A 15,175-nucleotide genomic window follows, 5' to 3' on the forward strand; every position below is an offset into this window, starting at 1 on the left:
TGTAGGTGCCAAGGTATCGAGAGTAACAAACAAATAATTGGAATAACAAGAGCACGGGCATTATAAGCCCGTGGATATATATCGTTATAAAAAAAAAAAAAAAAAAAAAATATCCTACATTTCCTATTCCCCACACGAACTCTTCCAATCTTTCTTTTCACACCACCTATTCTTCCCTTTCCCTATTCCTACCCTCTCCGCCAATCCAACGTCTGCCGCGTGGATGGATGCGTGGCTAGGGGCAAGCCTAGTCATTAGCGTGCCACTCTGCCCTGGGACCGGGCGACCCAGAATTAGGCCAGCCCTTACTCTGGCATTTGGAGCTCTGCTAGGGTGGACAAACCTTTCCCTTGCTATTCGTGGGAACGCAATGGTCAAAAACAATTTAAGTAACCAAAATGGCGGCGATGTGGATCGCCACCCATCACGTCTCGTTTCTCGCGGAGGCGAAAAGTGGCCCTAAAATATACAATTGGCGCAAAAGCATAGTAAAGTTACATTTAATTTAGTCACATATTCAAATAGTTAACAAATTTTGTTCAAGTTGAGTCAAGCTTGTATGCTAACCTGGTTAAAGTGTTTTTATTATATATATAAATATCTACACAATACACACACGGTCATCTGTTCCTAAAGTAAGCAACTTAATGCTTGTGTTTGTGTGTAACAGCTGACTGGTATATACCTACACTTCTTTTTTCAATAAATATACTTATAAATAATACATATATAAATAAATATTTATATTACACCTCACCTCACACTCGGGGTGGGAATCGAACCCACAATTCTCGGAGCCAAAAGCAGGGTCACTAACAAACAGCGCCAACGGTCTACTATATATATACACATATATATATATACATATATATATATATACATATATATATATATATATACATATATATATATACATATATATATAGATAGATAGATAGAATATACTTTATTGCACACCACTCGGAAAAAAAAACATTACATAAAACAGTTATATATATATAACTAGGTCGGCAAACAAGTGTACGGGTCACCTGATGGTAAGCGATTACAGTAGCTTATAGTCTTCAACATCAGAAGCATTGCAAGCGCATTGCCGATCCTATCCCTATTCCCCCTCCCAGAAGCTCTGGTCACCTTACTCACTAACACGAAGACAATACTGCTTGGAAACATTATTATTTAGCTGTGATATTCTGTAAGGTCGAGATACTAACTCAGTCGGGCTGCTCCATATTTTGAGCTGGAAATTTCCTGCTGCGCCCTAACTCAGTTGAGACGAAAAAAATTATTGGACCCCTCTTTTTCAAAACTCTTATGATTGATACTTTCTGATATAAAACAGCAAGCACGAACAATAAATTATAATTTTTTAAAGTTATACTTACCAACACACTCTATTTGCACACTACGTGAGCTACGTCCATAGTAACCTCGTGGACTGTAATTGTGGTACTGCTGAGCTGAAAAAAAATATATATACAGGGTGGGGATGACAATACGACAATAACTTTGACATCGTATATGTAATGATATTCCAAGCCCACATACAAAAAATCAATAAAATACATCCAGTAGTTTAGTCAAAAAATATGATTTTTCATTTTTTAAAATTACTACGTGTTGTATAACATTAATAAACGGTCACCCGCAGGTTAACGACCCTTTGAGCTCGATCGGTACAAACATAATATTACGCGTACGCGTAATTTAAAAACGTGCAAAATTGTTATCTATTTTGGTAGGTCAGTGTTGTGTTAAGACATATTAAAAACATTTGTTAAATAGTTTTAATATTCAGTATGATTCTAATAATTTTCTTTTTATAATTTTTGTTTTTTAAAAATTTATTGTTTCTTTTAATGCTTAAATTTTAAATTCTGAAAATCTAAATTCTGAATCTAACATAGTTTTTGCAAGTAGGTAATATCACGGGGAGCACACATGGCATATCAACAATATTTAATAAATTTAAGTATTTCATTGACTATATTTATTTCAAGATCAAAATATTCGCGAAACTTTTGCTCGAGCAGTTCAACAAATGCGATAAAGACAACAAATAACAATAACAACATTTATTAATAATAAAATACCACGTTATTACATTATAATTGTGTTTGCTCGCAAACGAAAAAAAAAACCGACTTCAATTACATCGACAAGTAATACAACGTAGATCGACGAAAAAATAGTCAAGCAACTACGCGTTATCAAAGATTACTCAAAAAGAAGTTATCAGATCTCGATAAAATTTAAATGTGACCACATGATAAACATCAGCTTTCGATTAAATTAAAAATTATCAAAATCGGTACACCCAGTAAAAAGTTATTACGGATTTTCGAGAGTTTCCCTCGATTTCTCTAGGATCCCATCATCTGATCCTGGTTTCCTTATCACGATACCAAATTAGGGATATCCCCTTTCCAACAAAAAAAGAATTATCAAAATCGGTACATCCAGTAGAAAGTTATGCGGTATAATACAACGTAGGTCGACGAAAAAAGCGTCAAGTAAAAACGCATTATTAGATATAACTCGAAAAGTAGTTGTTAGATCTCAAATAAATTTAAATGGGACCAATTGGCACACACCACCTTTCGATTAAAACCAAATTTGTCGAAATCGGTCTACCCGGTCAAAAGTTCTGATGTAACATACATAAAAAAAAAAAAAAAAAAAAAAATACAGTCGAATTGAGAACCTCCTCCTTTTTTGGAAGTCGGTTAAAAATATTAAATCTTACAACAGCTGAAAAAAACAATCAACGTGGCACGTGTGTTGCAATGACCCTGAGAACGTCTAACGGTGTAAAGGACAACTGGCTGTGCCAGGGCTGCTAGAAAAATTTGTCACACTCATACAAAATTTTCTGTGGTCATATTTTTTAACAAAAGAATTTGTTGGCTTAAAATTCGTATCATTTTCGTTTCTTCTTATTAATTGCTAGGCTAATAATGTGCCCTTAAGGGTATCATTGGATAAACTGTTTCTAAGTTTTGTTCTGATTAAATTAACTTCGCTGAATTCTCGTTCACATTACAGATTGCACTGTAATGGGGAAAACATAACAAATTTAAAGCAAATTGAGCCAGTGTTTTATAATTTTCAAATTGTTTTTTATTTCAAAATGTATTTTTTTTTTCAAGTCGCAATTATTACCACAAGATAAAATTAAAAATTTCATTAGAAAATTAAAGTTTAGTTTTAGTTTTTTTTTTTTAGAAATTTTTAAAGTTGTTCAGGTGGAAAATTCTCAAAAACATATAAAAAAATTCATAACTCGAAAACTATGCAAAATCGCTGAACATACATAGGAGTCATTCGGATACCCCAATGCCCTATCTCTGGAATTCCGCTTATCACTACTTTTTGGGACACCCTGTATATATATACAGAGTGGGGATGACAATACGACAAAAATTGATAACACAGGTAATACTAGTTTATAGGAGTATTTCAAAACCATCAAAAAAGTTCTAACGTCAAAATCAAAAAAATGATTTTTTCAAACAAACTAAATAAGAAAAATATAATAAAATTATACTACAACATGTGTGACTATAGGTTCACTGACCTGTTATGACGCGCGGTGACACAACGAACTACTACGAACTAGGTACGTTGGTTTGTTTGGTCGGTCATAGTAGGTTACTAAATTTTTAAATTCTATCTAAAATAATTATCTTCTTATAATTTAATTCATTAATTTTGACATGATGTCGCCATTAGTGGCCATATTTTTTAATTTATTAAAAGGTCCAATAATTCTATTTTTTAACTCATCAACTGTATATACTGTACTATATATGTATCACACATCATAATCGACACCGGTAACACGTCTATGCTTGCTTATTATCACTGTTTACACCTATCTCTCTATTGCGTATATGTTTATCTATATGTACACTAATACATAAACATATAAATATATAATATAAGCAAATAGATAAATATATAGATAAATAGATAGCCAGACTATGTAAAATGTAAATAAATATGTCGAAGTGTCTATTGACACTATCCACTGAGAATCCATGACGCTAACACTAAGTAGATTTAGTAGTGAATTTTTCTATTCATGTTGCACTATTATTATTATTATTGAAGTGAAACTTCTTAAGGCGCATGAGGGTTAAATTTTTACTGATGAAACGGCAACGTTTTGATGAAACGGCAACGTTTCTATGAAACGGCAACGTTTTGATAAAACGGCAACGTTTTCGTCGATGGCGCTAGAACAAAAATCTCAAGCTTTAGATTAACTTAAAAAGACTTAAAAATTAGTTTCCCAAAGGAGTTTCACTTCTGACATGTGTACTCTGTACGCACGCACTTGTTTTTTTTAATCATACTACACTGAGTGTAGAGAAAAATACCACAAAGACCAACTTTCTGCGGATCCAAACATCGAATTCTGTATAAATTTAAATATGAACTCTCTCAGGCGTGCCTCCATCGTGCGCTAGAAGACCGTTGCGAGGACTTCGACCTCCAATTTATACGGAGGGCTGCTGGCGAAAAAATACGATGCGAAACGAGCGTGACTACTACACAGTGTAGGACACTGTGTACTTGTGTAGTACGCTCGTGCGACAGCATGTTTGCTGCTGTCGCAGCAATAGCACATTTCTGGCGCACAGTGCTTCCGCCCAAATCGGTGCGTCATAGAGCGCCATCGAACGCCCAACCCCGACGTAAAGGCGTCTACATTTATTGCCGGGCCCTTCGAGGTTCTGCAGGAGACATCCGAGTGTCCTGACAGTGCCCAGAAGCTTTGGGGCTAGCCGCCGGAAGTACTCGTCGAACTTCCATCGACGATCGAGAACGATTCCCAGGTGATGAAGTCATCATCGACCCGACGGTGATTAAAGTACCTCCAACGACTATTGATGTTCCGAATCGTGAAGCGCCTCTGGGCCCGTGGAAGGCCAGGACCTCCGTTTTCTCCTACGCTACGTCTAACCCGAGAGCTTGAATTCTGGCCACTACTAAATTCTAATATTTTTTTTACTAAATTAAAAAAAAATTAAATGCGTCTAAATATTTACTTATATAAAAAAAGGTAAATACTCAATTTTAGATTTAGCTTTATTTCCAAAATTAAATAGCGAAAAAAATCTTATTTTATTTACAAGAAATGCACCTTTAAAAATGGTATTTAAAAAAAGAACAACTTCCAATTTTTTTAATTTGTCAAAATCGATTTCCTCGCTGAGATATCGATTGTTAAAATTTTCGATTATCAGTTGCGTTTAAGTTCACAGTCGTAAACAAATTTTACTATTAATGTAATAAAAGTTTACTTCTAAAATCATTTGATTTTATAATTGAGTTTAACAATGACACAACTTTTTTGGGTTTAAGGTTAAGCTTTAGTTTTGACGTGAATTTTTCTAGTATATATGTAAAGAAAACACTACACTCATTTTATATTTCATTACTGCTTTTTATAAGTTAAAACCCTATTTGTTTATTTTATTGTCAGGACAAAATAATGGACAGAAATATTTTTACATTCAGATTGTAAGAAAATCAGTTTAAAGTAAAGGCTTTAAATGTTCTTGTATTAGAAAAACGCAAATATCGTCTTTATTTTGAGATTTCTACTAAAAAGAACAGAAAAAGTATAATTGCTAATATTTATATATATATTACAACATACACACACGGTCGTCTGTTCATATGGTAAGCCACTTTATGCTAGTGTTATAGGTAGCAGCCGCTTGGTATAGCTACATAATAATATAATATAAACTATTTCTGCTTGATTAAAATTAATTTCATAATAGAGCTAACAGAAATATGATGTTGATTGTGTCGCAGATTTTATGTAGTGTGCTCTCCAATCCTTTGATCTCGCAGGACCTGCAGACCTCTAAACCCCACCCTGAATCCACTAATGTTCTTCGTAGAACTAGAGCACATAGAATAAACTTACTACAATTAATATGTTCAATGTCCTGTGTCACATTATTACACGCGTAAGTTATATATTTTAGAACACAAATCTAATAATAAATTTACATACCTTCAACGCCGCATCCTAAAGCTAACAACGCCAAAGACGCCGCTAACATAAGTTTCCCCTCCATCTAAATCATAAGAAGCTTATTGACAAATGTAAGACAGTATATACCACGAAATAACAATATATGTAGATATATGTATAGTTGCAATAACCAAGGAACAACAAAAATAAAACTGGCTGTCTATCTCTGAAAAAACAAAAATATCTAATTAAGCTTTAAACTAGAATTGAAATCTTTGACGCCAAACCAGATCACTAATCGGTAATTATAATCAATCAGAATGTATTGAAGTTCTTAGAACAAAGTAGTTAGTAATATTCGCATCTTTTCGCGCAAATGCGAATGCGAATGGGAGTGTCGAAAAATCGCGCATATTCGCGATTGCGTATGTGCGAATGCGAATATTCGTACATCACTAGTATGTACAATACTTACCTATCACTTCACTTCACTTCAGCCTAATAGAGTCCACGGAACCAGATGTGGAATCGAAATAAAAAATACAGTAACATTTACTTACAAGCTTTTATACTTATATCGGAAGTCTAAACAAAATAGGTTACAAAAATAAAATAACTAACTAAAAACTAAACTATTTAAAATAACTTTAACGTATACTACTCAATTACGAAAATAGGCATGTTGAGACATAGTTGAGGCCTCCAAAAGTTCGCGACAAAAATGGCGTAAATCATACTCATATTAAAACGAAATTTTTTAGTTATTTTCACAATGAAAATAATCGAAAAAAAATATTAAAATGAGAGTAAGATAGAAAATAATAGTACTTACAAATGTATATCATATTATCGCGTTAAAGCAAAAAAATACTACTTTAACATTTATCACTTATTAATTAAGATGTAAATAATAAAAATAGTTGTGTTTGCTAGAAAACGAAAAAAACCAACTTCAATTACATCATCGACAAGTAATACAACATAAGTAAACGAAAAAAAATTGGCAAACACAGTAGTCGTCACTACGATTTTCGAGGGTTTCCCTCGATTTCTTCGGGTATACATCATCAGATCCTGGTTTCCTTATCGTGGTAATAATCCCTTGGGATATCTTCTTTCCAACAAAAAAATAATAATCAAAAGTTACGAAGTTATCCCCGAACGTACCATATATATTATAACGTTATTTTGGTATATGTACCTTGTATACATCCATATGCATTTAGTAAAAAGCGGTTACTTTAATATTACAAACAGACACTCCATTTTTTGTTGATAGTGACGTCATATTACTAGTGTCACTTTATTAAGAAGCCTAATCTAGAGAGCCTTCTTCATTATATAGTAACCTCCTCCTTTTTTGAAGTCGGTTAAAAACACCAACTTACTACTTTCAAATTAAATACTTTTGTACGGACAACTTCTCTATTTGCCTACTCTTAATTTCAAAATAAAAAGAAATAAACATTCTAAAATACGATAAAAATTACACTTTGTTTAAAAAAAAATGTAAAAAAATAATATTAATTTAGCCTTTAAAGTACTTTAATAATACAACACTTACCATTGTTCGTTTATGTATGTCGCGAAGAGGAAAAGGTGCCTTCAACTCATTGAATGTCCTTATATTCGCAAATTCGTCTGATAGTGAGTAAGCGCTGGCAAATTATGCATTTTAAATACCATTTTATATCCGTCAGTAATTAATTATTCTGACTATATATCTACGACAATTAAAAAAACGATGATCTCATTTTTAATTAAACATAATGAGTAGCTAAAAAAGATAATGGTTTTATTTTAATTATATTGTGTTAAATTGTATTAAGAAGTTAATTTACGTACATTTATTTCGAACTCTTACACTACTTATTATACATATTTAGAATTCACAACTTAAGAACGAAACATTTACAGATAGTTATGGTATGAATCATGTCCGCGTGGAATGGTTTTTTTTAATGTAACTAGGTCGACAAGCAAACGTACGGTTAGCCTGATGGTAAACGATTACCGTAGCTTATAGACGTCTGCAACACCAGAAACATCGCAAACGCGTTGCGGACTATATCCACAATTCCCACCAGGAGCTCTGGTCACCTTACTCACCAACAGGAACACAACACTGCTTGAAAGCAGTATTATTTAGCTATGAGCTCTTCTGTAAGGTCAAGGTACTACCCCAGTCGATCTGCTCCAAATTTTGAACAGAAAATTTCCTGCTGCGCCTGGGGCTGCCATCCGTCCGGGTTTCCCCGAATTTTTCCTAGTTTGGAAGACGTCCGGGGAGCGTCCGGGCGGGGTTTAAATTGTAGTCCTGGTTGAACCCAAACTACAATAAAGGTCCGGTTTTTCGATCAGATCCCGTTCTCATAATTTATGTTAATAAAAGCTATAGGAGATAACTGCAATACAAACTTTGGGGGAATAAGAACGACAAGGGGTCAACAATGTCTTCTATAAGCTATCTTGCATAGCAAAATAGAAAAATTACAAAAAAGAGACACTTCCGTCTTAGAACCTGGAAACATTCTTGGATCTAATACACAAAGCCTAGATGATAGAATCAAAGAAAGCTTCGTGCCCTTAACTATTAAAAGCATTTTAAATAAACACTTACTTACTTACTCTTACTTACTTACTCTGAGTAAATAATAAAATATATATATAAATAATAATATAGTGAAATAAAAATGAACATTGAAGATTGGATTCAGCCTCTTCAACAATTTGATAAATTTGACTGGATGTTTATGACGAAGATAAATAAAAATACTCAATGAGCTGTTATCGAAGATACTATTGCATTTTCGAAAGACAAGAATATACCAATTGACGGCACGAAATCGATAGATGAGGGGGTGAATTTAAATTCTTCTTCTTCTACTATTCTTCTTCTTTTTCTACTATTCTTCTTCTTCTTCTTCATCTTCTTCTTCTTCTTCTACTACTATTCTTCTTCTTTTTCTATTACTATTCTTCTTCTTCTACTACTACTCTTCTTCTTCTTCTTCTACTACTATTCTTCTTCTTCTTCTACTACTACTACTCTTCTTCTACTACTACTACTACCCTTCTTCTTCTTCATCCTCCTCCTCCTCCTCCTCCTCCTTCTCTTCCTCTTCCTCTTCCTTTTCCTCTTCCTCTTCCTCTTCTTCCTCCTCCTCCTCCTCTTCTTCTTCCTCTTCCTCCTCCTCCTCCTTCTCCTCTGCGAACTGAACTATAAATTCTTTTTTCAAATTCCACGCGGATGAAGTCGCGAGCACAGCTAGTAATTAATAAGTATTTTTCTATTACAATATCATCACAGAGAATCGAATTATAATTCGGTTAATGATATTCAATTGCCATAGATAAATGTTATTTTATCAACAAGTAGGGAAAAGGCTACAAAATGACATACAAGTTACAAAAACGGTCGTAATATCTTTATTAATAGATCATTTTCCACCTTTCATGTATCTATATAAAATCTTTGGTTCATTTTATCATTTGGTTCCTAATTAAAATTACAAAGATCCATCAACTTAATACAAAAATAAATAAATATCAAAAATTTCTGAAAACTGAAATCAATTCCATTTTGTCCGCCCTAGTAGAGTAAAATGGCACATGTAGCGTGGACAAAATGGCATAACAAACTTATACTGAAAATAACTCTATTATATGCAGAGATCAAACGACGACGACGCGTTGACGCAACGGTCACAGCACTGGTTTGTGACTGTTACACTTGCAGTTGCGGGTTCGATCCCCGCACATGACAAACATTTGTATTGGCCATGCAGATGTTTGCCGTGGTCTGGGTGTTTGTGCCGTCCTTGTGGGTCTTCCCACCGTGCCTCGGAGAGCACGTTAAGCCGTCGGTTCCGGTGTTATCATGTACACCTGATAGCGATTGTTACTCATGGTAGAGAATCATCCGCCAATCCACAGCAGAGTGGCGGATTAAGCTCTGATCCTTCTCCTACATGTGGAAGAGATCTTTGCCCAGCAGTGAGATATTAGAAGCTGAAGCGATGCAGAGATCACACGTAAAACATTTTGTCTCTTTCGGAACATGCGCACATGACGCATGAGCCAATCTTTTCATTAATTCAAGTACCTTAACAAAACATATTTTTAGACCTGGAATAGAAGTCATTACCATTACCTACAATAAAGGATAATCTTCATCATCCTCAACAGCTTTTTGTGGCCTATATCCAGCAGTAGACTGTAATAGGCTAAAGTGATACATGAAGTAAAAACCTTGTTGTGTTCACCTATTATTGATTGTGCAATTAGCCCAAATAACTTAAATTTAATGCGGTAGATGTAAGTAACATTGTAATAATCATTGGTTAGCTATTTTGATATTGTGAATAACTGTACATGGTTAAAAAATCTCGTAATATATAAAATTCTCGCGTCATAATGTTAGTTGCAATACTCCTCCGAAACGGCTGGACAGATTTTTATGAAATTTTGTGTGCATATCGGGTAGATAGAATTGGCCAACATCTATTTTTCATACCCCTAAGTTATAAGGAGGCTAGTAACATATATGGCTAAACAACGTTTGCGGGGTCAGCCAGTATATATATAATTTATTTCGTATATTATTTTCTTACCTCATCAAACTTCGGGTCTTATCCATATTTAGCATAGTCATAAATTTCACTATTTTCGTCTGTTTTCTGGTAAGTTATCTTGGTATTCTGGTAGATATCAAACTGAAATTCTTATCAAATACTCAAGTCTACTATCCCTTGGAGCTGTGAAAAAATCAAACTTCTAAGCCAACGCAATTAAAGATACAGCCGCTTATGCTGCAAATTTTCGACACTCGCGAGGGAATTGAAACCTACAGGGTACTTCAGGGAAAAATTGGAAAAGCATAAATTTTTAATTACATCATATAATAAAAATATTTTTAATATTTTTTGTACGGATATCTCGGTGCGTGAGTCCGACTCACACTTGGCCAGTTTTTTTTAAATAAAACTTAGACATTGGTTTGTTTTTTTATTAAATAGTCTATAAGTTACTAGAAAAATGATTTTTGTTCTATTTTTCGAATACAATTCGAAAGAAACATAATTTTTCTAAAGTACTGTTTAAAAGGTCATTTTTTTTGTTGTCATACTTATATCTTTCTTTTAAAAATAAGAACATTAAAAACTCTTACAAACTTAAACAAGAATTCATTGTGCTCATTGTTATGACTATTGACTATAGCGAGAAATACATATCAGTTTTAACGCCACTTGACCTCGCGGTCAAGTAAGAAACATTGATTTTTAATTATTTGATGATTTTGGAATTACTTTAGGGACAGGAATATTATAAAATGTACAGAGATCCCTTGAAGTAATTACAATTTTTATTATTTACTAGCTGTGTCCGCGTCTTCGTCCGTGTGGAATTTAAAAAAAAATTTGTTCAGTTCGTAGAGTTACAAAACAAATAAATTTCTAAAATAAAAGAAGCCTAAGTTACTCCTTATTACATCATATTACGGTACAAACAGACAGACAGATAAAATTGTAATAAATGTTATTTTGGTGTGTGTACCGTGTATACATCCTATATATGTATTTAATTCATTCATTCATTCCAGCCTATACAGTCCACTGCTGGACATAGGCCTTCACAAATTTACGCCAAAAATAACGTGAACTCATGTGTTTTTCCCATAGTCACCACGCTGGGCAGGCGGGTTGGTGACCGCAGGGCTGGCTTTGTCGCACCGAAGACGCTGCTGCCCGTCTTCGGCCTGTGTATTTCAAAACCAGTAGTTGGATGGTTATCCCGCCACCGGTCGGCTTTTTAAGTTCCAAAGTGGTAGCGGAACTGTGTTATCCCTTATTAGTCGCTTCTTACGACACTCATGAAAAGAGAGGGGGTAGCTATATTCTTTAGTACCGTAGCCACACAGTGCATTCAATAAAAAGTGGTTATTTTTATATTACAAACAGACACTCCAATTTTATTTATTTGTATAGATGTATAGATAAAATAAACTAATGTTACCTAGTACCTAATTTACAGAAGCTATTTTCTTGGACTAAAAGTCTTCAAGGTATAACTATATGGTATGTCCTCGGTTTTATTAAAAATTACAATAAATAAGATAAACTAATGTCCCTAGTGTAGGCCGAGAGAAAAAAAAGCCGAAGGAAAAAAACACTCGGTACTCTTTTAAAAATTTAAAGTATATACAAGACAAAAAGTAGGAAAGGAGAAAACTCATATAAAAATTTTCACGTATGCTTAAAATAGAAATTTTCCACTTCTACGTCAACAGCAAAGTGGTCTTATACCTAGATACTATACCAGCCTAGTACAACGAAGTTATGTTGTTTGTAAAAAAAAAAAAAAAAAACAATATTACTTTCGAAGATGACAATAAAAGACCTGAATAATATCCATTCAAAATGTCAATAAATACCATTTACAAAACATGATCATGTTATGATCTTAAAAAATAAAAATCTCGCTTAGTGACGGAGTTAATCGACCCACATAGATTACGTAAGTCATTTTAATAAATAAACTATATAAAACATAACAATGACACCCTTTTATATTTCAATATGTTGATTAGTTGTTTTAATATGGATGGCTTGTATTAATATACATATCCACCTACGCGTTAAGACATTAGAACGAATTTATAGCACGTTTTATGGTATAAAAGAAAAAATATTTGGAGCGATTTCGTAATGAAATAAATAGGTACTTGTAAAGTGTTTTTTAGTATATTAATGTTTAATACCATTATTTTACCTGAACTTACTCGCTAGCTGAAGCTTTTATGTACATCAGTCATCATCATCATCATCAGTTCTGCCTAATACTGTCCACTGCTGGACATAGGCCTCCATAAGTTCGCGCCAAAAAGGGCGTGAACCCATGTGTGTTGCCCATACTCACCACGTTGGGCAAACGGTTGGTGATCGGTACGACTGGCTTTGTCGCACCGAAGACACTGCTGCCCGTCTTCGACCTGTGTATTTCAAGCCAGCAGTTGCCATGCAGATGGTTATCCCGCCATCGGTCGGCGGTATAGTTTGATGACGGTTATTACTTTTGTAGTTTACGATTATTATTATAAATCCTTGTAAATAAAATGTGTTAAGATAATTTTGTACAGTAGTTTTTTTTATCTATGAAAAAGCATCTTTGTAACAAATCAAAGTTTTGTAGCAAAGATGAGTAATCGAGGACACCTAAAACTGAATAAAATAAATTAATAACATTTATAAATAGGATAAATGAAACTTTATATTTGATGGAAATTAACAAAATTAAGAAAAAAAAATATCAGCCACGAATAAATGAATGAATAAATTTGGTAGGTATCTTCTTTAGAAGTTAATACCTCTATAAAATTCTTGTTAGGATGAGTGTACAATGTAGCATGTAGGTATCACTAAGGAAAAATCGAAGTACTTGATTCAACTATAAAATATATCAATTGCAATATCCTGTAAAAATTCTTGATTATGCGCGGTAAAGTCTTTCTAGATCGTTTCTTTACAATGACAAAATAAATGTCAGGGTATAAAAATCGCAAAAGAAAGAGCTAATCTCAAATCCACCGTATACAACGGGTAATTCGGTAACGGGTCATAAAAGCCTTCCAATAACTTAAGTATAAATAAAATTTCAAAAAACGCAAAGCTTGTACCAGTGAGACCAAACCCCACAGGTACCTCCTGTACGACAATTATTTGCAACTTTTTCCCCAAACCTTTCACCACACCAAGATTTAATTATTTTTTTAATATCATATCAAAAATCGACCGTTCCAGCGGGGATCGAACCTGCATCTCCGACTGACGGTGTAGATGCTTTAGCCAATTAAGCTATGGAACGATGTACTCGCAAGATCGAAACTTTTGATATGATTTTATATTCGGTCTAAGCGAACCGTGACGCCAGATCACCATAAACCATCAGCAATTCATAGTTTTCTAATTACGAAAAAAACGTTAATCATTCTAATTCATCAGAGAAGATTATTTATGAAACGTTCAAGATTCATTTTAAACGAAAAGGATGGAGCAGCGTAGTGGATTAAGCTCTGATCCTTCTCCTACATGGTGAAAGAGGCCTATGCCCAGCAGTGGGATATTACAGGCTGAAGCGAAGCGAACGAAGCATTAAGGATTATTTATAAACGTTAACGATTACATATAAACGTTTAATAGCCTTGTTTGAGCATCTGTCAGTCTTCTTTCTCTTCTACTAATCCTTCACGCCTATCATAATCATCGTTAAGTGACATACAGATGTTAGTTTATGTAAATTTCTTATCTACTAAACTTTATTCTTGCTTTAGAAATGCAGCAAGAAAATATGAAGAATATAGTCGAGTTGGCCACTATAAAATAGTTTTTAGGTTTCATCACTTCAGCCTATCGCAGTCTACTGCTGGACATGGGCATCTCGAAGTTCACGCCAAAAATGGCGCGATCTCATGTGTTTTGGCCATAGTCACCATGCTGGGCAAGCGGGTTATTTTTAGGTTTACCCGTTACTAAATAAATGTGTAGTTACTAACTTATGTCCAGTTTAAGTAATATAATTATGTACAATTTTATTTTTGTGTTACCCACATATTAGGGATTCTAAACATTTTTGAATATCATATTAAAAATTGACCGCTCCAGCGGGATTCGAACCCGCGTCTCCGACTGACCGTGTCGGCGCTCTAGCCAATTAAGCTATGGAACGATGTACCCGCCAGAGCGAAATTTTTGATATGATGATTTTTATTTTCGGTTTAAACGAACCGTGGCGCCGTCTATAGTGAGTTCTTTACAGAGACCCGTAACTATTCAAAGTTTCATATTACAATGAAAATCTTTGACAGGAGACGACACCATGCTATTTTAAATTTGTACAATTTTATTTTTGTGTTACCCACATATTAGGGATTCTAAACATTTTTGAATATCATATCAAAAATTGACCGCTCCAGCGGGATTCGAACCCGCGTCTCCGACTGACCGTGTCGGCGCTCTAGCCAATTGGATTTGGAACGATGTAACCGCTAGAGCGAAATTTTTGATATGATGATTTTTATTTTCGGTTTAAGCGAAATAAGAAAAAAGGGTTCGAAACCCGCTGGAGCGGTCAATTTTTGATATGATATTCAAAAATGTTTAATATAATTATATAATTAGGTAT

General features: G+C 34.0%; 1 long non-coding RNA gene across 1 annotated transcript; it reads right to left on the minus strand.

The window, feature by feature from the left end:
* Positions 1-1,382: 1,382 nt before the first annotated feature.
* Positions 1,383-7,648, minus strand: LOC123663569. Its single transcript, XR_006744682.1, has 3 exons — positions 7,560-7,648; positions 6,035-6,098; positions 1,383-1,460 (listed from the first exon to the last, which is right to left on the minus strand). It is a non-coding gene; the product is annotated as an uncharacterized LOC123663569 (long non-coding RNA).
* Between the last annotated feature and the right edge of the window lie 7,527 nt (positions 7,649-15,175).

This window comes from Melitaea cinxia, chromosome 20 (genome assembly GCF_905220565.1).
Source record: "Melitaea cinxia chromosome 20, ilMelCinx1.1, whole genome shotgun sequence".
Classification (NCBI taxonomy): Eukaryota; Metazoa; Arthropoda; class Insecta; order Lepidoptera; family Nymphalidae; genus Melitaea; species Melitaea cinxia.